General features: G+C 43.5%; 2 protein-coding genes and 1 long non-coding RNA gene across 6 annotated transcripts in view; 2 read left to right on the forward strand and 1 right to left on the reverse strand.

The window, feature by feature from the left end:
• Positions 1-2,122, reverse strand: part of CHRDL1 (chordin like 1) — a 37,093-nt gene extending 34,971 nt beyond the window's left edge. The window contains exon 1 of one of the 3 annotated variants that reach the window (XM_088173424.1): positions 1,738-2,122. The gene's annotated coding sequence lies outside the window, so the exon portion shown is untranslated. The remainder of the gene's footprint in view (positions 1-1,737) is intronic. The other 2 variants (XM_014881557.2, XM_014881556.2) reach the window with 2 other exon arrangements.
• The window catches only part of LOC148222179 (uncharacterized), a 47,700-nt gene extending 27,959 nt beyond the window's left edge, over positions 1-19,741 (forward strand). Inside the window, exon 2 of the long non-coding RNA XR_015806901.1 lies at positions 17,713-19,741. This is a non-coding gene — a long non-coding RNA (uncharacterized LOC148222179). The remainder of the gene's footprint in view (positions 1-17,712) is intronic.
• An 835-nt stretch (positions 19,742-20,576) lies between these two features.
• The window catches only part of LOC106856297 (serine/threonine-protein kinase PAK 3), a 131,987-nt gene continuing 131,117 nt past the window's right edge, over positions 20,577-21,446 (forward strand). The window contains exon 1 of one of the 2 annotated variants that reach the window (XM_088173423.1): positions 20,577-20,808. The gene's annotated coding sequence lies outside the window, so the exon portion shown is untranslated. The remainder of the gene's footprint in view (positions 20,809-21,446) is intronic. The other variant, XM_088173421.1, reaches the window with a different exon arrangement.

Raw genomic sequence — 21,446 nt, forward strand, 5'->3', positions numbered from 1 at the left:
TGGCCTCTTCAGATTTCATGCAAATAACAGAACTGTATATAAATATGTTAAAACTCACAAATAATCAAGGCAAAAATAATAATTTATATAAGTAAAGTGGTAGATTACTTAAAGAAACAAAACAGTAAGAAAAGAAGTCCTTAAAATGAAGATCTTCCTACTAAGACTGTTGAGACCTAGGATACTGTAACAAAGGGTGTGTGATCTGATTTTATCAGCGGCTTCATTGCCTTCACTGTTCAAGAATTCTCTGTATTCACAAACTGCAACCACAATGGACATTTTCCTTAACTAACTAAACCTGTGCTACTACTCTGTTCTAAGTAAGCTCATTCAAAACAATGCAAATTGCCTCTGAAAATGTTTTTAAAAAAACATTCTTTAAAGCACACTCCATACTCAGTAACAAAATGTAACTTTCCATTTATTTTGCAATAAATATTTTGCAAGTTGAGAATAATGCTTCAATTTCAGAAGAGTTTAAGTAATTTTTTCCTTTCAACATATTCAAATTACAAAGGGCATTTTTGAAGCCAAAATTATTTTAAGAACCTGTCTAACATTAAAACCTCACAATTTAGTCCCAGGACATCCATCATGCATGGACTGAGAACAACAGTAGCACATCACTGGGACTAGCAGAAATGTGAATGTTTAAATATTTCAGCCTTTCAGGGATTGCTTAAGCAAACAATAATTATAAATGGCGCACAATTATCCTTTGTGCAGCACCTTATCTGTAAGCTAGGTTGGTTAGTTGGAATAGAAAGGCTCAGAAATCCACCCATTTTAACTGCCAGGTCTTCAAAAGGAAGAACATTATAGAACTTGGAAAACATTTTAAGACTGCTTGTTCTCAGAAATGCTGCACAGTAATGTGAGATGGAAGAGTTAATAACAGAAACGGGATGGAGACTTTTGATGTCTTTCTTAATTCTCTTTCTGTATTGTTGTTACGCCAAATGTAAACACATACTTTTCACTATTAGCGCTAATTTCCCTCTAATTTCCCCAAAGGGCAATACCTTAAAAATATTCATGGATTTAAATAATCTAGTTAGCATTAGCCTGTTAATTATTGGTATATTTTCTGCATTGTAAAACAATTAAAGTGATCCACATCTTATATTAATTACTTAGTGAAATAAAGCAGATGGGGCTCTGTTTAACGCCTCGCCCGCCAAAGAGCCCGGTTTGCTAACTACAGGAGGCAGTGTCCGACCTCGCCACGTTTTACTATTAGTGAAAAAAACCCACAAAATCAAAAAATGCCAGTGCCGAGGGCAGCTGGCAGAGGCTGCAAGGCGCGGGGCTGCGGTGATGCAGCGGCGAGGACAGCTCAGCCCCGACGGCCGCGCTCCCCTACATGACCCGCAGCGCGAACCCTCTCCCTCCTCTTTTCCCGAGGCTTTATCCCTGCAGCGCGTCCGCCCGCTGCCGGCTCTCGGCTCTCACTGCTCTGACAGAACAGCCGCAAGGCGCCGGCCCGGGGAGCGCCCGCCGTCTCGCTCGGGGCCGAGAGGGGAGCTCGGCTCGGGGCTGCCCCCCTGCCCGGACCAGGTGCCGGCGCTGCCCCGAGGGGCGGCGGGACGTCGACCGGCGAAACGCGGGCAGACGGAACACCCGCGAGGCGTCGAGTCCCCGCGCTGAGCGGTCTGTGCCGCGGCCTCGGGCGTAGCTGCGGCAGCGGGACTGCGCCTTTCCGAGGCCTCGTCTCGGACAGCAAAGCTCACAAACCTGGGGCAGGGTTGGAGGCAGCTCCACTCCGCTCGGAGACCGCCGCGAACAGCGCTCGAGCTGGGGCAACCGCGCGGCTCCGCGCTGCTCTCCGCGGGAGTACGGGATCTCCGGCCAGGCGGCTCCGCTGTCCCCTCACGTTGCCATAATCTTCTCCCGCAGCTTTTAGGTGTCCCTTTCGATCCGGTGGGGGGGGAGAGCAAGCAGGGGACGGACGGGATCCTGCCGCTGCCGCCGCCAGCCCTCGACCCCCGACTGATGGACGGGAGCGGAGAGGGAGGGATTAGCTACGGCCGAGCTGCGGGCCGCTGCGGGGTGGGCGCTCCGGAAGGTCCCGGGCTGGGGCACCTGCCACCGCCTCCTGCCCCGCCGGGGAGCGCAGCGAGGCCTCGAGGCCGGCGGATGCTCGGGTGCCGGCGGCGGGAGGCGGGATGAGCCGGTCCGCCTCCGCCCCGGCCCCCTCCTCGCCCGCGCCCGCCGCCCGGCACAGCGGCGTGACTAACACGGCCGGGGTGGAGCCGCTCCGCCATGGGGGGCGCCGAGAGGAGTGACACCGGACACGGGGATTCGGGCTGTTCTCCCGCCCGCAGAACCAGCTGCCGGTCGAGGGACCCACGCCCGGGCGCTGGGCCCGTGCTCCGGTACCTTCAAACGAGCTGCGGATTGAGTGACGGTGGCCACTTTTCCTCCGCGGGAACAGAGCTCAACGGGTAGCTTTCTTGGAGAGCGGTCTACACACCAAAAAAAGAAAGAGACGGCTCTTTCTCCTGGGCGGGGTGCCCTCCGAAGCAGACCCGACGGAGTTAGCATCCACTGGGATCTGCCAGACACTTTCAGCTGATACCCTCTGGTCTGATTTATTGTGTTAGAAGGTTTCAAGGTCACATTGAGATTCTGGTGGAACTAAATTAAACCCATGACTCATTATATGCTTGGTCAAACATTCTTTTTCTGTCTTCTTATAGACCCTGTAACTAATCAGTGAACTCTTGACAAATGATCTGAGAAAAAGGGTGAGGTATGAAAAGACATCATGTTGAGAAACAAATCACAGCCTACTTCCCCTAGTTTGGGACCAGGGTGCTTGGGAAGTACTGATGGGAGGTCATACATCTCTCAGGCTTAGTAGATACTTTCAGAAGGCTGAAAATTGAGCAGAATTTTTCTTTCCTCTATTGTACCTTAGCTGGACAAAATACTGAAAGTGCAGTGTATGGTGAAACCTTATACTAGCATGAGGAAAGGATAGATGACTTATTAAGGCTTTTGTAGTGTGACTTCATGAGTAACCAAGGCTGTGTGTCAGTCAAATACAACTGTATAACTTTTAATATTAAATAATGAAAAGAGAAAGTTCTGGAGCTAAGCATTTTGAAAATAATCCTCCATGCCTACTTCTGTGTCACTCTGCCAGTCTGTCTTGCTGTGCACTGGCAGTAATTCATGTTCCTAAGGAAAAAACATTGCTTAAAGCTCTTAGTCCCCAGTGTGATGCATGTAGACTGATAGTTTTGGAAGAGCCGCTGTATGAAACAGGGATATAAACGGAGAAAAAAAAATGGTAACCCTGAATCAGAAGTATGATTGTAACTTGCACGTGAAAGCAGAGAACCTGCTCTGTGCAAGCTCCAGACCCACAGAGGGATATCCATACTCATGGAGCACAGTTAAGCACATGCATGTGCTTTTAAATTGTGGGCCTGTAGTAATGATTTTCCTTTAGATATTATGCTGGGTTTGACCATGCAGGCTCAGCCTGTGAGATAAATTGCATATGAATAACATAGACACTCAGATGTGTGACTGAACTGATCTTATTGCAAATCTTTGTGAGTAGGAATCCACAGGTCTTTGTAGTTTAGGTTGATAGAAGCAGCATGACTTTAGTAAATGTAGCTTTGGGCCTGGGCAGAGCTCAATTTTTTTGCAGAGACATCCCCCAGAACAATCCACCCAACACAGCTACTCAACCCTGTCAGTGTTCTCTAGACAGCATTTACTCCATGTATTTTCTTCTCTGTGCTGATACAAAGTCCAGTGTGTGTAAAGACAACAGTAATTGTTGCAGTCCTCTTTATGGCAGTGTAGTAGTAATGAGAAGTGAAATATTTTCTATAGACTGTGTGACCTGAATTCTTTTGCAGAGGGATTCTTTGAAAATAAATTCCTTATTTGGCCTGAAGAGTGCTTTGGGAAAGTTGCTATAGATGCCAGCACTTTCCACTGCATTCTGCAAAACTCTTTCAGAAGATGCTGCTGTCTCTGGAGATACTAATTCAGGTGCAAGACCTTTGCTGAACATAGAGATATTTGAACTGGAGTTATTTTCCCATTCTGACAGATTTCAGTTGTAGAGAATTGGCTGTAAGAGCGTTTCTCACAAGTGAGATTTTGGGAGTCACTGAACTGGCATCTTGGTGGAAACCTAGACTTCCAAGGACAGGCTGCTCTAGTCTGACTCCCAGTCCTGGTCCTGCTGCTCAAGCTGTTCATCAGTGGCTGGGACATCCCTGAGGGCTTTTGACTGAAGATGCAGTCTGGCATCTCTCTTGGTTGCATACAATGGCTGTGTCTGTTTCTTGTCCTTCATCTTCCCGTGGCAGAGCGCTGCAGCAAGGCTTGCGGTTGTTAGACCAAAGGAAAATGTGGCACATACTGGACATTGTGCATGAGTTGAATGTTCACAGATGGCCTCTTGGTGAGTGACCCTTCTGACCTGGCAAGTTTTGCCAGCGCCCCTGGATCCTGGTAGCACTACACCCATGCCCGAGCTGTTCCTTTTCTTCCAGCTCTGGCCAAGTCTCACCAAGAAGTACAAGCCACTACTCCTTGCTTGTCGCCACAGCCTGTTATGCTGTGCCTTGTCTTACATCTAACACAGCCCCATGGTAGGGGTCTGTCTTACCCCCTTAGACCACAGCACTGACAACTTAGCAAACCCCTTGCTCTGTGCTCTTTCTCGGCAGTGGGCTGTTACTGCAGCTTCTGATGTTCAGGGCTGCTGCACATGTGTGACACAGAGAGCTCTGGAGAAGCATCAGATCCACGGTTGTTACCCTTCATTATGCAAGTAGAACTCTCTACTTGAATATGCTCTGCATTCTGGTGTCCAGACAGGAAAGAATTGCTCCCGATTGAAGGATGCCCTAAGTTTTTAAAAACACAGAGATTTATTAATGCAATTCTCATTAAAGATAATGGAAATTGAGCAGATAAATAATGTGACACTACCAGTAGAAGTCCGTGTTTCTGTGCTGTGCCTCACAGTGACTGAGCAGCATGTAGGTATCCTGCTATTATTTGTCAGTTCTTGTGAGGGGAAAAAAAAACAGGATAAAAGATTCATGCCAAAGCTAACATGTTTACACTCCATGTGGAGTTTTCCTAATTGGAACATATGTTGAGCTCTGAGACATATTAGACACATGACACAGCACCCCTGTCTATTTTTTTCCTCTGCTTATCTATGGTCAAATTTTCACTCTAAAAATGTATGAAAGGAAATTCTTAGTGTAATTAATTCCTTTGATTTTTGTATTCCCGTAAATTCTATGAAGCCCTTTGGAAAATTTATCTTAAGATGCTAAAAATTATTCCTGGGATTTTATAAAAATCTCTAAATTACTTTTTGTGGTTTGGATCAGCCCCTCCAGTTATCATACTGGGAATACAATCTGGGATGTTCACCAAGCAGGCTTCACATATACTGTTCAACAAAAAAGGTTTCAGATGTGCATGATTTTGTGATTATGGCAGAGGATGGTCATGAGTGTTATGAACAAGCTCCTGTTTGTTCTGTTAATGTTCTGTTAACTGTGGAAAACACTCTGTTTTTATGTTAATTGTTGCTATTGTTCTGTTCTGATTCCCGCTCCCTGGAATTGCCTTGCCCTTTTGCCCTTTCCCTCCCCATCGGGTAACGCCTTGCTGCTCCCAAAATGGTGCCTGGCAAATAAGAAAACCTCAAGTGCTTATGGGACACAACTCAGTATAAAAAACTAAAACAACGAGCCAATATAATGTCGAAAACTAAAAATGGTACTCCCAAGTAAGAAAAACAGTGAAGAAGATGAAATCACCAACAGGACTCTCTTGCCTTGTCACCATGACCTGAACAGCACCCGATCGACGTGACACCTCTAGACTACTGGCCAATCAATATTTTCTGAAGGACTCTTGTGAGGGTAGAAGGCTCAGCTCTGCTGCACAAGAAAGCTGAATTCCTCCTACTCTAGATCGTCCATCGGGAGCAGCTGTGGTGCACGTGACCCATCAGGCCCCAGCACAGAACAGATTTTTCAATAAAGCCATTAAAACAGGAGCTTTTATTTATTTCAGTGAGCGTTCTCCACCCTCCTGTTTTTCCTGTAGCATGGACTTCATCCACAGTGTGTTGTCAGTGCTCTAGCACTAGAAGTTAATTTATTTATTTGCCAGTGAGACAGATGGATGTAGTGAGCCTAAGATTTCAATTCCGTTTGCTAAACAGTAACAGCATTACATAAAATGTCAAACTGCAGCCCAATTCCTCATTACCTTATCGTGGATATATTCTGAAGAGTAGCTGAAAGTCTTTCATTGTTCTGTCAAAAAATGCAAATAAAATATACCTCTTTAAATGTAACTTCCAAACACACAAGGGAGAAGAGACTCACAAAACCTGCCAGCAGCAATGAAAAGGAGAAGGGAACCACACAATGTTTCATTCCATCCTAGAGTAAATGACACTTTGCTAGGTGGGATGTTGAGAATCCCAATGTGCAGGTGTAGAATAAATATATGCACTCAGAGGTGAGGCCCTCCTGAATTTTGCATATGCTCATCATTTCCTCAAAGTGTTCATCTGCAGATGTTTCTATTCTATTCTATTCTATTCTATTCTATTCTATTCTATTCTATTCTATTCTATTCTATTCTACTCTAATCTAATCTATCCCAGATATAAATTTATAAGATACCTATTACCACCACAGTGATGTACCAGTGTGTGTACAGCTGTAATTATGATCCCATAATTTCATGTCTGTGATGTCAAAAACTTCAAGACAATTTGTAGGAATATAGATTTCTTTGGTATATTTATGAGATGCATGAACAACAAATTCAAACTTTCATCTATAATTACTGTATGGACAGTGTTTTGTGGGCAGGAAGCACAATTAGTGCTTCCAGTAAAGTGTAAATCCCTATAACATGGAATAGTATCTCAGTGACTATTTTCAGCAATTAAAAAGCAACATTAAAGAATCTGAATAAGTGATTATTTCTGAGATCTGGGATCAGCTTCACCTTAATTGTATTTTCACTGCCACATATTCTTGAAAACAGCAGAAGGTGGCATAGTTCCCATAAAGACAACATATGTTCTTTCTTGCCATTGCAATTGTTGACTAGAATCACAACTGGTAAAAATTTTCAGGAGTTTAAAAGAATCCCAGTGATTAGCTCTTAGTCCTGCTATGCACAAGAAATGCCAGAACAAATCTTACAGATTAATCATACCATGATAAAGATCCACTTGCTGAGGCATTTCTTTGCAGCTGGCATCCACCAGATAAAACCAGTCAGTCCTGTCTCACAATGCAAGACAGAAGGAGTCAAGGCAGGCTGAATGAGGCTCCAATTGCAATTCAAAAATACTTTTATAAACTGTGATTATACTGCTAATCTCACCTTGGTAAGCCAAAAACAATAACACATTACCAAACACCTCGAGTATGTAATTCTTTTGCCTAGAAATTTGCTGGTGTGAGAGTTCTTTTGAAACCCATTAGTAAAACTGAGTTTGCAAAATGGTTGATCTCTTCTCTAGGGAGAACAATGTCAAATATATGCCAGCATGGAGCCAGAGCCTGCCAGGGGCTGAGGACTTGCAAATCCCATTGCTACCAGTCAGAGCTGAGGACACAAAGTCCTTCGTGTAACTGAGCTCAGTTGTAAAATGAACTAATAGCTGTGGAGCTGTCTTTCCCTCTGATAACAGTAGTGTGTATTTACTCATAACAGACCCTAACATGTTGACTTGCACTAAACTGTGATGCTAGCCTGCTTGATTCTGACTGCAGGCTTAGAAAAATCTAAGCTGGCTTCTGCCTCATTGTCCGACTGACCATGAGGGCACTCATCAGCACTGAGTTAGGCCAAAGGGGGACACCACTCCTTTCTCTTGTCTAGTTAATAAAGCCAGTCTTGAACTTTCCTTCACCAGAACATGGTGATCCTTTCATGTGAACAAAAACGTAGAGAGACAGAAAAATAACTGAGGTGTATCAAAAAGTCACAAGGAATTTTCAACAGAGGATGGAAACAGTGGAAATATCAAAGAGGATAATGGTGAAATTAGAAATGGCTCTTCAAAAATAACCCGCTACAGAATAAAGTTTAAAGTGATGAAAGGGGCGACTTCATTTCATCATTAAAAACATCAGTATAAAATACATGGAGAAAAACAAACTGTGCAGACACTGTTGCTAATGGGCTGGCTTTTAAAGTATTAATGGAATGTCACAGAACAAGAGTTTCTTTTATTCATTTTTATCCCAGCTCCCTGCTTTCGAGGTTCTTGTGTGAAAATGCAGCAGTTTGCAAGGCTGTGAAATTATCAGATCTGGACCAGTGCCAGTACAAACCAATTTATTGGAGTCCAGCAATTAACTAAAACCTAGAAAGCTTGATTAATTGTGGCACTGCTCAGCAGGGAACATTGAGAAAAAAAAAATCATGGCGCTCCATGAGTGTCTGTGTTCCATATACCAATTTACATTATATATAAAGGAAAGTTTATTCTCTGTAAATACCCTTACTTTATTCTTTTGCATCATGTAGAAAGAATAATTACAATGCTGTGTGAGAAAATTCTTGTTGATGGTTCTCTGGATTTCATAATAGTTGTTATCCTGTTACATATTTTTTTGCTATTTTGCTATTTTTTGTTTTTTAGTTTATATCTCATTGTAACCCCAACAATAGGATATATTATTTTAAAATATGGTTTCATTAGGTTTCTCTCTGGAGGGACATACTGAGAATCCAACACTCTGTTTCCTTCTATTTCTTCAAATATGGATGTGTGCAAGAAAGATGAGGGTTTGGTAGTTGTTCAGAATTATTTAGGATAGAAAAGCAGCAAACAAATAGTTGGGCTGAGAAGAAATTTAGCAGGCAGAGTATGTTGACTGAAATTAAATCCTGGAGTCTGAAGATGCAGACATTATGAGAAGCAACTACAAAGCATAATTTAGGTATTAGCTGATTTTATTATGATAGTATTAACAAATAGTATCCACATTGTTTTATTGTAAAGCTTATCATAAAATTCTATGCATAAGGTAGAATTAAAAAATCTCATTCCTAGAAGCCTTAGTGGCACATGAATCACCTTTAGTATAGATAATGGAGAAGAAAATAAATATTCCAGCTCAGTGTGAGGTACCAGTGCAGCATGTTGTAATGGGTAGTACAAAACACTGGATCTGATTCATCTCAGTTCTCCTTACATCAAAATAATTCAATGGTTAGTACTGGAAAAAAAAGCTGCTTAAAGATAAAAAATATTGGTAATAGAATTGTCCGTTCTGCCCAGTGACAAGGAAAAGAAAGATACATAAAAATATTTTTACCTTTTCAACATCATTTTGTATCCTAATCTGCATCCAACAAGGGCACTGTCACATTCTTAGATTTAAAGAGTGCAATCCACAGACAGGACTAAATCACATTAGGCAGTGGTGATAATAGAGTCTGGGCATGCAGAACATCCCGGCAAGCCTCTAGCTGGGATTGTGGCATGATTTGGGACATTCAATGAGGTAGGAAGGGCTGTCTCCTCCAATTTTACTGTATTTACTGGGATTTAATGTATTTTTTTTAAAGATATTTGCTGCGGAAATCAGTTTGTCGGAGGACATATAATTGAATCTATAGCGCAGGCAACCCTTCACAAAGACTGCTAGGAATAACCGAGTTGCTAATGCTTAACTGTGAATACCCAGCAGGGGTCCTCCACAGGCCTGAATGCAGTCAATTATATTATTTTTCTAAATATTAGTGACTCAAGCTTCTGCTTGTGAAGAGTTGCCAAGGTCACAGATACATCCCCTTCACTTCTAAGAGATGGGGAGAATCTTCTAAATACTGCACTGAATGATTCTGAAGAGGAGGGAAGGATTCTCACAGGCTGCACTGCTTCTCTAGGATGGGTGCATAGGGTCTCCCTGGTTTCAGGGGTGCCAGGGGCCAGGCAGGGCACTCTGTAAATGCTTGGGGGCAGAGCACTGCTGCATGCGAGCAGCCTCCCAGCTCAGCGATGTAAATACAGTTTTCCAAGTTTAGCTCAACAGGCACTAGCCCTGAGATGTTACAAAAGACAGAGGTACTAGCAGCTTATCTCGCCCCTTTAATACTTTTTTGTTCTTTCTGTCTTCTCCTCTCCCTCCCACCTCTTATTGTGCTCCAAATACCTCTATGAAAGGAATGTTTCTATGTACTATAACAATTCAGTTTTCTGTTTTCCTTGGTAGACTCATCAAGGAGAGACACAAAAGTGGTGACTAAGGAGTACATTCATGGTCTGGAGGGCTCTTCCCTGACACTTACAGATTCCTCAGCAGCCACAATCCTTTGCCCTCTACACAGAGCTCTGCAAATATTTTAGGGTTTTGATTGTAACTTCCTCAGTTTTTGCCAAAAGACTCTTTTCCAAAGCCCAGCCTTCTTCAGAAACAGCACCCCTATCCCTGTGGTCCATAGCCCAGCTCTTATCTGATGAACAGTTTTTGGCAGAAGGAAAAAATCCCTCTAGAGCATTTGGGTGCCTGTGTATCGTTTTGGCCCAAGTCTGAGGTAGTGCTTTGGAGTTGGCAAAATTTCCGAATTTACTGCTGTTAAATTTTATCCAACTTTAGGAATATTATGTGGATGTGGCCAATTTCCAGCTATTCTGGATCCATTGCAAATACTTTATCATCATGTGTCTAAGTATAATCCAATTTTGATGGTTTTAATGCCAATACAATTCCCCTATAAATACCTTCAGGCCTGGCATCTGAACTGCAGTGAGCAGGGATTCATCTGCTTGGAGCCCAAGACCCAGGAGGTGAGACCTTTATTCCTTTGGGCCCCTGTCTGTCCTAGAGGTGGAAAGCCCAGACTGGATCTCTAGTCACCACTGACATTGCATCTCTGACTTGTTGAGCATACCTTATTTGATATGAGAGTGAGGATCTAGGCATTTGCTTGGAATGAGCAGAGTCTGGAGTCATAAGCTGTCTTTTGCTATTTGACATCTGTACACTTCAAATGGGGGTACTGGCGTTGCAGCTGTGTTAGAAATACAGGAGCTAGATAAAACTGCAGTGAAAACAGAACTGCAATTTCATATATTTCAGTACTGCAGGGAACTTGACTTTGAAGAACTGGACATTACCAAAAGGGTGCCTTTGTAGCTTGTTCTTGCTATAAAAACACGGAGGAGACGAAGTCACCTCTGTTGCAGAGTTTGTAACAGAGGTGGAGCTCCCCTAGGGAGAAAGAAAATAACCCAGCAAGGGAGAGGAGGCTCGCTGTGTTTAGACAGCCTGTCCTGATCTGCATGTGCCTCTCAGGAGGAGTGCCCTAGGAAGGTTTTGATGCCTGGCTAATTACCAAGGCCACTGTCTCCCTCCTGTAGGAGGATATCGTTTGGGCAGCAGCTGTGGCACTCTAACTGAAGAAGAGATGGTTTCCTCGATGTTTTCACTGTTAATTTGTTGCCTTCTCTCATGATTGTTGTCATGATGGCAAATACATAGTGTTAAATTCTCATGCAGTAATGAGGACTCCCTTGTGGAAAACTGGAATCTGAATGTCCTTAATGTTGCAAAGTTATGTGTGACCTACTTGGTCACAGAAATGATCAAGAAAACAGCATCCTGTCTTGTGCTCCAGCTCATCCAAGTATTCATCACTGATGTAAATTGTGGTGTCAATTGTTACAAGCAGCTGACAAGCATGCATGGAAAAGAGAAATTAAGATTTTTCTAACTTCTGTTTCAGCATATACACCTTTTCTTCTATTGACACTGTCATCCATAATGGTTAATAAAACTGTCTGGTTTTCTGTTCAGTAACATTCAATAACTTAAACTCTTGGCAGAATTATATCAATAACAAAAGTGACATATCAGTCAGTGTGTTCAGGCTTTGTGAGGGGAAAATTTCATCCTGATTCTGTCCTCAAAGAGTTCCACCCTATTTTGTGCATTCAGAGATTCATGATACCACTGAGTGGTCATGAGACATTTTGTAGGCCAAATTCATGGCTAGAGGAAGCAGGCAGGAAAGCGCCAGTTCAATTTACTTTAACTCATTAACATCAGCAGTTACTCACTTTTGGGTTCTTCTGTGCCTCAGTTTTTGACTACCTGACAGAACTGGTTTAAAGGATGTATGACAATATCTGATTTAAGTACAAGAAAATCAGTAATACAAGGGAAAATGTTTCTACAATGACACAGAAAGGTTTAGATTAGATTTTAGGAAGAAATTCTTCCCTGTAAAGGGGATGAGGCCCTGGCACAGAGCAGCTGTGGATGCCCCTTCCCTGGAAGTGTTCAAGGCCAGGTTGGATGAGACTCTGAGCAATCTGGTTTACTAAAAGGTGTCCCTGCTCATGGCGGAAGGGTGGAACAAGAAGATCTTTAGGGTCCTTTCCAACCCAAACCATTCTATGACTCTACAAAAATTACCATCTGACACAGTACAGTGATGCAGTACAGAGCAGAATTGTTATTGCTGTAGCATCCTTAACAATCCTTACACCTGGATCCAGAGGCATGAAGAGGGACCAGCAGCTCTTAGTTCCATATTGCTCTGCCCAAATGTAGGTGCTTCATTGGAGGCTCAGATGACAAGAGTGGTACCAGACCGTAGCTCATCCAGTGATTTCATGGCTGGCACTGCTCTTATACTGCACTGTCTTATCTGAAGAAACTTTAAAAGTTGCAGACTTTTTAGGTTATCCTTTTTAGAAACAGAGAAACTGAGACACAGTGAGAGGAAATGCTTTGTGTGGAGGTACCCATAAGCTCTAAGCAGAATTAAAACAGACCTTGTCTCAAGTTTTGGCTTAGTGTGCTACCAGCTGAGTGATATTTCTATTAAAAAACTCTTTCATCTATTTATGCATTGCTTTGGGTATTTCAGATCTCAGGAGGACTCAAATCTCACTCTTCCTCAGTTAAGAAATAGGAGAACTACATACGAGGTGACAACCTTATTTATTCTTCTACCATGAGCCTTTAAAAGAGACAGGAGAAGCAGTTGATATTGCAAAAAAGTAAAACTCAAACCAAAGCCCCCAAAAGCTTGGTAAAAGTTTTTTTAAAAGCCAATCTTCTGTTTACTTTTATTTTAACAGGCCATCTTCCAAACTTACACATGGCTAACTATATTAAAAGGCATGGATTAAACCAGAAAAGTTCTCTAAAGCAGACCTGTTGGAGTTGTCTTTAAAATTAAAAGTGGAGTGTTTCTTTTCTTTAATACGGAGAGCAGCACCAATAAAAGCACCAGGGAAAGGCAAGTATTACTAGGTCACATATCTGCTTTTATCTCAGAGCAGAGTTATAGTAGAATGATTTTTACTTGGAGACTTGAAAGCCGGACTGCATCCTTTCATGCTGAAATAATATCTCCTACAAGGATTATTGGAGGATATAATGTTTCCTTCAGCTTCTTATTTTCTCCATTCCTGAACTTGGACTCCTGACCTCAGCTTTTCTCTGGTTATGACCAAGCATTGGCCTTCAATTGAATAGCAGAGCTTTTTTACAATCAGATCAGCTTCTGCTCTTGTAATTTCAGACTCATTTTGTGACATTGATATTGTAGATCTTAACTAAAAGCCAAACATTTTATATCTTGGATAATGACCATACAGGAACTGCCAGGTTTTGCTCCCATGTGTGTAACCATCCAAAACATTCAGTATGTGTGACTGGAGTCAGAAGAGTTGTGCACATTTTGCATGGGGGCCCCTTGTTCCTCTTTGTGTCCCTTTTACAGCACAGCTCTGCACCTGTGCTTTGCTCTGGGGGTCACAAAGAGTCGTCCATGAATGGCAGGTAATTCAAGGTTCATGGTAGCTGAGTCTGGACTCTCTCATTAGTTGAACAGCTAATCAGGCAGAAATCTGTGAGGCTCTGCAGTTTATTACAGGGCACAGTTAGATGGTGGGCGCTAAAAATATCTATTTCTTGGCTATGCGACTTCTCGCCACAGCTAGAGCTAGTGGAGGCTAATTGCACTGGATTATCTGCACAGGTAAGGTTAGATGTACTATTCAGAAGAATGCATAATCTGGGAAGCCTTCTGTTCATGGGACTCATGATTTTTTTTTAATTGTTCTTTATTAATTGGATATGATGTGCTTAGTGCTTTCTCACACTAAAAAGAAAATGAAGATTGAAGTTTGGTTGAGCAGCTACACTTTCAGCTTGAGTGTACAGCTATTGATCTTGTAGCCAACAAATTTGAATGTCTTCAAATGTTTGAGACACCAGAAAAGGTATTGGAATGTGGTCTTGAAATCATACAGCACTGGGCTTAGTACAGGCATTTGTTATCACTGAATCAACTACTTCATGGGCATTTCTTATTTGTGTGAGTGTGAAAATAATGATAACCAGGTACCTCCGCTATATTGCCCTGTAAAAACTTGGCCTTCTGTAAATAAGCCACAGCCTTACTGTATTTAAATTACTTTCTGGTGAGAGGGAGACTCTCAGAGTATTTTTCAGGAACACAGACAGAGGAGGTTATTTAGCAGTCTTTCAAGCTGATTAAACTGTTTTCCAGAACACAAGATATGCCTAGAGAAATGTGACTGCTAGTGAAGTTTTGCCTCTGAATATAGTAGACATAATCCTCACTCTGAGTGAAGTCAGTGGGAGAAGTGTCTCTAGTATAAAAGGAATAGGAAACAGTACCTATGAAAGAGCATAATGTCGCAGTTTTTCAATATTTGCATTGCCAACACACATGAGGACAGTTTAGGAGATTTTCACAGACACAAATTACTAATTTGGAAAAAAAACAATGTGCAAAAGTGGATGTGTTTTGCAGTTTATGCCTTTTGTTGACACCTTACTGTTAACCATTTATTTTAGACTAGCCATCCTCTTAGGAACTCATAGGAGGAATTACCTTCACTAAATATATTTTGTTTTATTTTTCAGTGTGTCGGTTGGAGTGAAAGTGCATTAAATAGGCGTATAATTCAGTGCATTGTGAAGAACTAACTTATTAAACAAACCTAATATAGAATGTAAAACACTTCAAGCACTAAATGGAGGCATTAACCATTGCTAATTAAAATTGAACTTGCAGATATGGCATTCTTTTTAGTAGAAATGTAGGGAACACTGTCCCTTAGTGGTGGTGAGGAAGTACTACTTAGGAAATAGCTGCACAACTACTTGTTCATCTTACTGTCGACATTGTAGTGAATGTCTGTTGCTGGCAATTAATAGCAGCACACGGCATGCAAAGCCTTGTGTTATCTCCTGAGATTGTATGTTAACCAATGGAGCCTGGAGAAGAAGGCCAGCACTACTCAGAGGCTGTTTATTTCCAGAACAGACTGAAAAGTATAAGGACTTGATCCCAACATAATTTGTACTCCACTGAGTGCCTCGCTTTTACACCAGTGGTCCTGAAGTCACTGTGTGACACCCTTATGATGTATGAAAACAACACCTTCGCTTCCTAGTGCGGATGAAAAAAAGCTGTGCATTTGGGCAGGTATATCACAGGCAGGCAAAACCACGTAATTTTTCTTCTTGGCATCCAGGCTTCCTCACTGCCTTTGGGAGAAGACATTCCTGGGCTTCAGACATTGCTCTGGACAAACTTGCTCCTTTTTCTCTGTGCAGCAATGGTCTATAGATAGTCTGAGGATTCAGTCTCCAGAGCCATGTAGTTTGCCTGCAAGAAACTCACTACCACTTAAAAATGAGGACCTGTCGTTTTCTGCATTTATCTGTTCAGTTTAACAGATGTAATTGCCTTATAAGGATAGTAAGACTATTTACACATGTGCATGGCTTCTTTCAGATCTTTTAAAAATCGTTCTGTCAATACACTATTTTTGCCAGCAGTATTTTTCTTTCTCAGCCCTGGTACATGATAACTGATTGCCAACAATATGAACAAAAGGGCATTTGGTGGGAGTGCTGCTGCTAAAGTCTAGCAATGTAATGTCCCTTTTTTGTACCCGCTCCTGGAGAGTCCCAAAGCCTGACACTACTCCATTACTCTGGCACAGCATGCAGAGACAGTGTAAGCAGGGACCTGGGAAGCTTGCTGACGATTGTCTAGATTGTATCTGCTTAGACAGTGGGTTTTGGGGGATTTGTCTCTTAAATCCTAGATATACAGGATTCCATCTATTGGGATTGATATATTAGGTGAAGCTGAGCTGGCTCCTAAGAATTTTTCTGGTATAGAGATAGGTCACATGTGAACAGGAAGAATCTCAGAATGTGTAACTGTAATAATCATGATTAATTTTATTCTGCGGCTCTCTAAAGACAGAAAGGAATGAATCCTGTGAGCAGTGAACTATCTGCTACCTCACTATTGCTTTTAGCCTCATTTCCTGCACTCCCAGCTTTCTTCAGTCACAGTGGCATATCCAGAGTGAAACTTGCACATGGAGCTTTTGATTGCCTTCAGCTGAAAACTTGTCCCAAATCCTCTACTGAGACTCTTTAGGGGAAGAGCCCAACCTATCCAAACAAACACATGCATGCTTTATCTGGATCTTTTTGTTTATTCAGTATTCTCCCCTCCTAAGTGATCCTTACAAAGCTTTAGAGATAATTTTCCTTAGGAAATATCTGTGGGGATCTTCCCTGGAAACTCTTGGGCTACTAAGGTTACTAACCATTAACTTATTCTGCTAAATTAACAAGCAGATATTTGGCTGCAGCACTGGCCAAAAAAAGTGGTAGTGAATAAAAGCACCATTTTTCAATAAGGATATAGTAGCATGACATAAAAATTGCCAAGTTTCAAGAAGAAACAGTCTTCATCATTTTTCTCTTTTAATTACTTGAAATGCAGCAGAATGGATTTTTATCTCAAATTTGTAGGGTTTAAGACCATTCATTTCCTCTAAGAATTCATCTGCATTGTATTAGCAGCACATTGTTTCTTCATATTGTAGCATTTATCAGTTGAAATATGTACCTTTTATAGACACTGACAGTATTACTGATAATAACAGTGAGATATCAGTTACCATATTCAAGAAGAAAATCTCAAACAAAACCAGGAACAGAGAACAGGATGTTACAGAGCTAATCCAGATATGATCTCAAGAAGAGACCAATTCTCTCTTTAGTTCTAACATTCATGATGCCCATAGCCACAGGTAGCCTCGTATTCCATAAGTAATGCTCTACATATACCCTCACACTGAGAGCTGGCTTATGGACTGTGGGACTAATCTCCCAGGAAGAGTAACCGAACACAGTGAGTAGCACAGCTGGTGCCTTTTTAATGGACAGTGTTGTTGGACATGTAGCCTCTTGAGGTCTGTGGGGTATCTCTGTAATTTAATTGGAGACATTTTTCAGGGCTGAACTGTCAAATCTCCAGTGCTGCCTGTTCCTCAGACTCCTGCTCTCAGCTTGTACTCTGGGCATGGAGGTTTACCCAGAGAAAGATGACAGCATAAATCACACTGAGATGGGGTGTGTGCATGTATTGAAGAGGAAAGGGAAGAGAGGAAGCTCAACCTGCCTACACATTTATTGGAAAACACTTCTAAGGGTACTTCACTAGCCTTCTACAGCTCTCTGGCCAGTGCACATTTGTTTTCCCACATTCCAGATGAGGCAGCTTTGCTGGGAGGTCGCAGAGCAGACACAACATGCCTATGAGAGGGTGGTTGATACACTGGGTGCTTATGTTCTCTTCCTATATGTTTTGTAGGATTCCCTGATGTATGAAAACCTTTGACTGTATCTCATATCTCTGTGAGACAGATGCAGCAGCTAAGAAACTCTGCTGCTGTTTGGATGTGAAGGAAATATTTAACACAAAACTGAGCACAGAGGTGAATCTGCACAGTCAAGAATGGCAGGTCCTAAAGAAGACACTGGACCAAAGAGACATCAGCTTCATTGACCATTTCACTGTTCCCACAAGACAGAATTTTACAGCATTTAAGTTTTATGATGATGTTGAGAGCAGTTGGCTTCTGGGACAACAGAGATCTGAGTAGTGTCCCAGTAATTTATTGTGAGCATGTGCATCATATGATGTGAGTTACTCCTGCTGAGGAGTTCAGAAGAGCCTTTTACAACCCATCTACACCCACACAACCTTACACCCATATGCCACAGAACAACTATCAGGAGTTTCAGTTGCTATGTGTTCAGGCCTGCCCAGGCTAGCCTAAATCTCTCTGCTCTGGGCAATCTGAGCTTTGTAAACATGGTGGTATGGTTCTTACCAAGCTTGCCAGGGGCTTGGTAAGTAGAGACATTTGTAGGTTAATGCCACCATGTCCTCATTACTAGTAGCATCCTGTAAGCTGGAATCCATTCAGCTCAGCTGTGCCTAAGTGCCGACTTCACACTTTCCTCCTGTTTATGGACAGGTTGAGGTGTTTTGGTCCCTGAGTTCAGGTCTTTTTCACTATCTTTTCTCTTGTCTTTTCTGCCAAAGGCCATCAGAGCATGCCATTGTGCTCTGTGACAGGGAAGGTGGATAGGAGAGTTCTCTAGAGTAGCTAAGGCTTATGGAGGGACAGAGTTTCACTACCTCATCTGTCACAGTACAAGCTGGCTTGTACTGGGCAGTTAATCAGACCACTGACTGGATAAGCAGCCTGGCTTAAAAGGCAGGCCCCCAAAGAACAGAGATAGGACAAAATTGGAGACAGACAAGGATTTAATCCTATGATTTCCAGCCCTGGCTGCAGAGAGCTATTGGTCAGCGGGCTGAGCAGCCTGACCTGGGAGCCAGTCACAGACGTTTACCCGGGAACATTGAAAGGGGTATATAAAGCGAGGTCAGAACTGAATAAAGGCTTTTTGTCACGTAGATTACAGAGTGTAGCATCTTCTGTCTCAGACTCTACGCTGTCGCACCTAACACTCATCTCTATTGTGCCTCTTGGCTGGGGAGATGTTCTGCAACTGATTCAACATGTTGCGACATGCTGAATTAAGAAATTAACATTTGCCTTATGTGATAAATGTGATTCGTGCTGACTAAATTGTAACTATATTAGTAAAATTGTACTCAAATCAATAGAAAATAATTGTTACGAAGCAAAAAGGAGATGAGTGAGACAAAGCAGATGAAACCCTGCTTAGATTAGAAGGGAGTCATAGAAGGATGTAGGTTTGACAAGCAGCATCTAGAAATAGAAAGTTTCGACCTTGAAATGGGCCAAAATGGGATGATTCCTGGTGTGGGACTTAATTAAAGTCTTATTATGGAAAACATCTGCTCAGTCACACAGTGCACCTGCGCTACCTGCAGGTCACACCTTGGTCATTGATGAAGACGATGAGCTTTCATTGGAAATAAGACCCTCAAAAGGATGTCTTGTGCACAACACAACATAGTGACGTAGACTTTAGAAATAGAAACTAGGAGGAGTTTTCTAGAAAATTCTGTATTACTATGTATTAGCATACAGTATATAATTGGGATTGTTAGCCTTGATGCTTTGGTACATGAGGAAGGGTTAACCCCTCCTCGTACCTCTGGTCGGAGGGGAGCCCCTCCCCAGTCAGTTTTGCTTATGCTTTATACGAACCTCAATTATACTAAATTACTTACTCTCAGATTTTACTTATCCTAAAACATATGTATTCAATATTTTGATTGTATTAATCTCCAATACTTTGATTGTATTAATCTCCAATATTTTGATTGTATTAATCTCTAATACTTTAACTGTATCAATTTATAATTGTTACTATTAAAAATATGCTGCTACATTTAATCTTGTTGTTTGATAAATTGGAAAAATAGAAAATCATTCATAACACCTTAGTTAGATGGATGCTCATTTGGTGTCTCTGACTCTGCCCCTCAGCCTAGGCATGAGACCAGTGGCACAGTTCATCTCGGAGCTCTGGAGTTCTGTGGAAGATGCGACACGTTTGTAAGGCATAAATACCCACAGTGCCCGAGAGCAGCGCAGCTCTGCAGCAGCACGCGGCAGAAGGCTGGTTTAAACGCAAGCCACTAATGTTGATTGGGGCCTCTGCAGAAACCCTCGGCGCTGCTTCGGGCTGGATGCGAGGCTACTCCGGACGGAGCCCGCGGGCAGCACGTAACCCCGCAAAGCTCCGGGGGCCTGGGTAAGCCCCCAGCTCAGCCGGCCATCGTCAGTAACGGTCCCGTACCAGGGGATGTCATTACGGAGCCAGTGGACACCTTTATATTTCGCTGCATTTTGTAGCTTTTCCTCTGGTGCTGTGACCACGCGTCACTGAAGGCACCGCTGCCTTCAGCGGGCTCTGGGGCGGCCGAGCGCACAGCGGCAGGCACCAGGCAGCCGCCCATCACTGGGGTGGAGAAAATTATTCGCTCCTAATTTTGCCTCCCAAGTAACCTCTGCCTCTCGGGGACAGCACCACCTCCCCACTCCGCTCGGGGAACAAGGGACCGGGACGCCGCTGCCGCTCGGGGGCTGCGAGAAACCGGGCCCAGGGACTGGATCCCGTACTGTTGGGGCTGGCCGCATCCAGTCCCGGAGCATCGCGGAAGGAGGAGGGGGGCGAAAGCGGGTTCACTTCCGCCTGGCTGCAGGAACCACAAGACCCCAGAATATATTAGCAGAATAATAACAGGAAGGTCTTGTGTCCCCGTCCTCCCTCCCTCTCTCCCCAGCCCCGTTTTTTGTCCCCCTGGAAGGAGGGGCTGGAGAGCAGAGCAGCGAGGCTGTCGGCGGGCGTATCGATGTGGAGCCGGTGAGGCACCGCGGCCGGCCCCAGCTCCCCGCCGGCACCGCGGCCGCAGCCGGCAGGACAGCCGCAGCCTCCCCACGGAGAGGCTAGGGAGAAGGTCTGTGCTTTCTTTGCGTTTGTACCTAGCGGGCCTGGCAACAGGCTGTGCCCTGGGCGGGCTCCTGGCAGCCCGCGGCCCCCCTGCAGCCAGCCGGGCATCAAAGCCCAGCCAGGGGTCCGTGTGGGTCTGCGGAGAGCCCCGAGGTCTTTTTCAGCACCCAGCTCTCTTCGGCAGTTCTCAAATCTGTGCCGCCCCGACCCCTGTCCGCATGCAGGGGGTCTGGTTATTTGAGGCTTCATGGAGAACTGGCTCATGGGAAAGGCTCCAGCATGTGCCTGGCGGTGCCGGTGGGGCCTGAGCTCTGAGGGACCGGCATGCCTCAGGACCCGGGATACCGCTCTGCCGGCTGGCGCTACAGGCAGGCACAGGAAGCCTGGCGGAGGTCAGGAAGGGAGGGGAGGCCAAGGGCTCTGCAGCCTCCTCGTGTGAGCCAGGCTGCTTGCCCTATTGGGCCAAGTTGAGTGCCTTCCCATGCCAGATGCACATTCAGTAACTTGCCATTCAAATATCTTAGGATCGTTGCTTTTCACATGTTAAACATTTCCCAACTTTTAACTTGTTATTTTTAGTCTAGAGGCTCGGCGGGATGGTCTTGAGTATCTTTACACGAGTCACTTCTAGACTCACAGTAATTG

This window comes from Sturnus vulgaris, chromosome 14 (genome assembly GCF_052056855.1).
Source record: "Sturnus vulgaris isolate bStuVul1 chromosome 14, bStuVul1.hap1, whole genome shotgun sequence".
In the NCBI taxonomy this organism is placed as follows: domain Eukaryota; kingdom Metazoa; phylum Chordata; class Aves; order Passeriformes; family Sturnidae; genus Sturnus; species Sturnus vulgaris.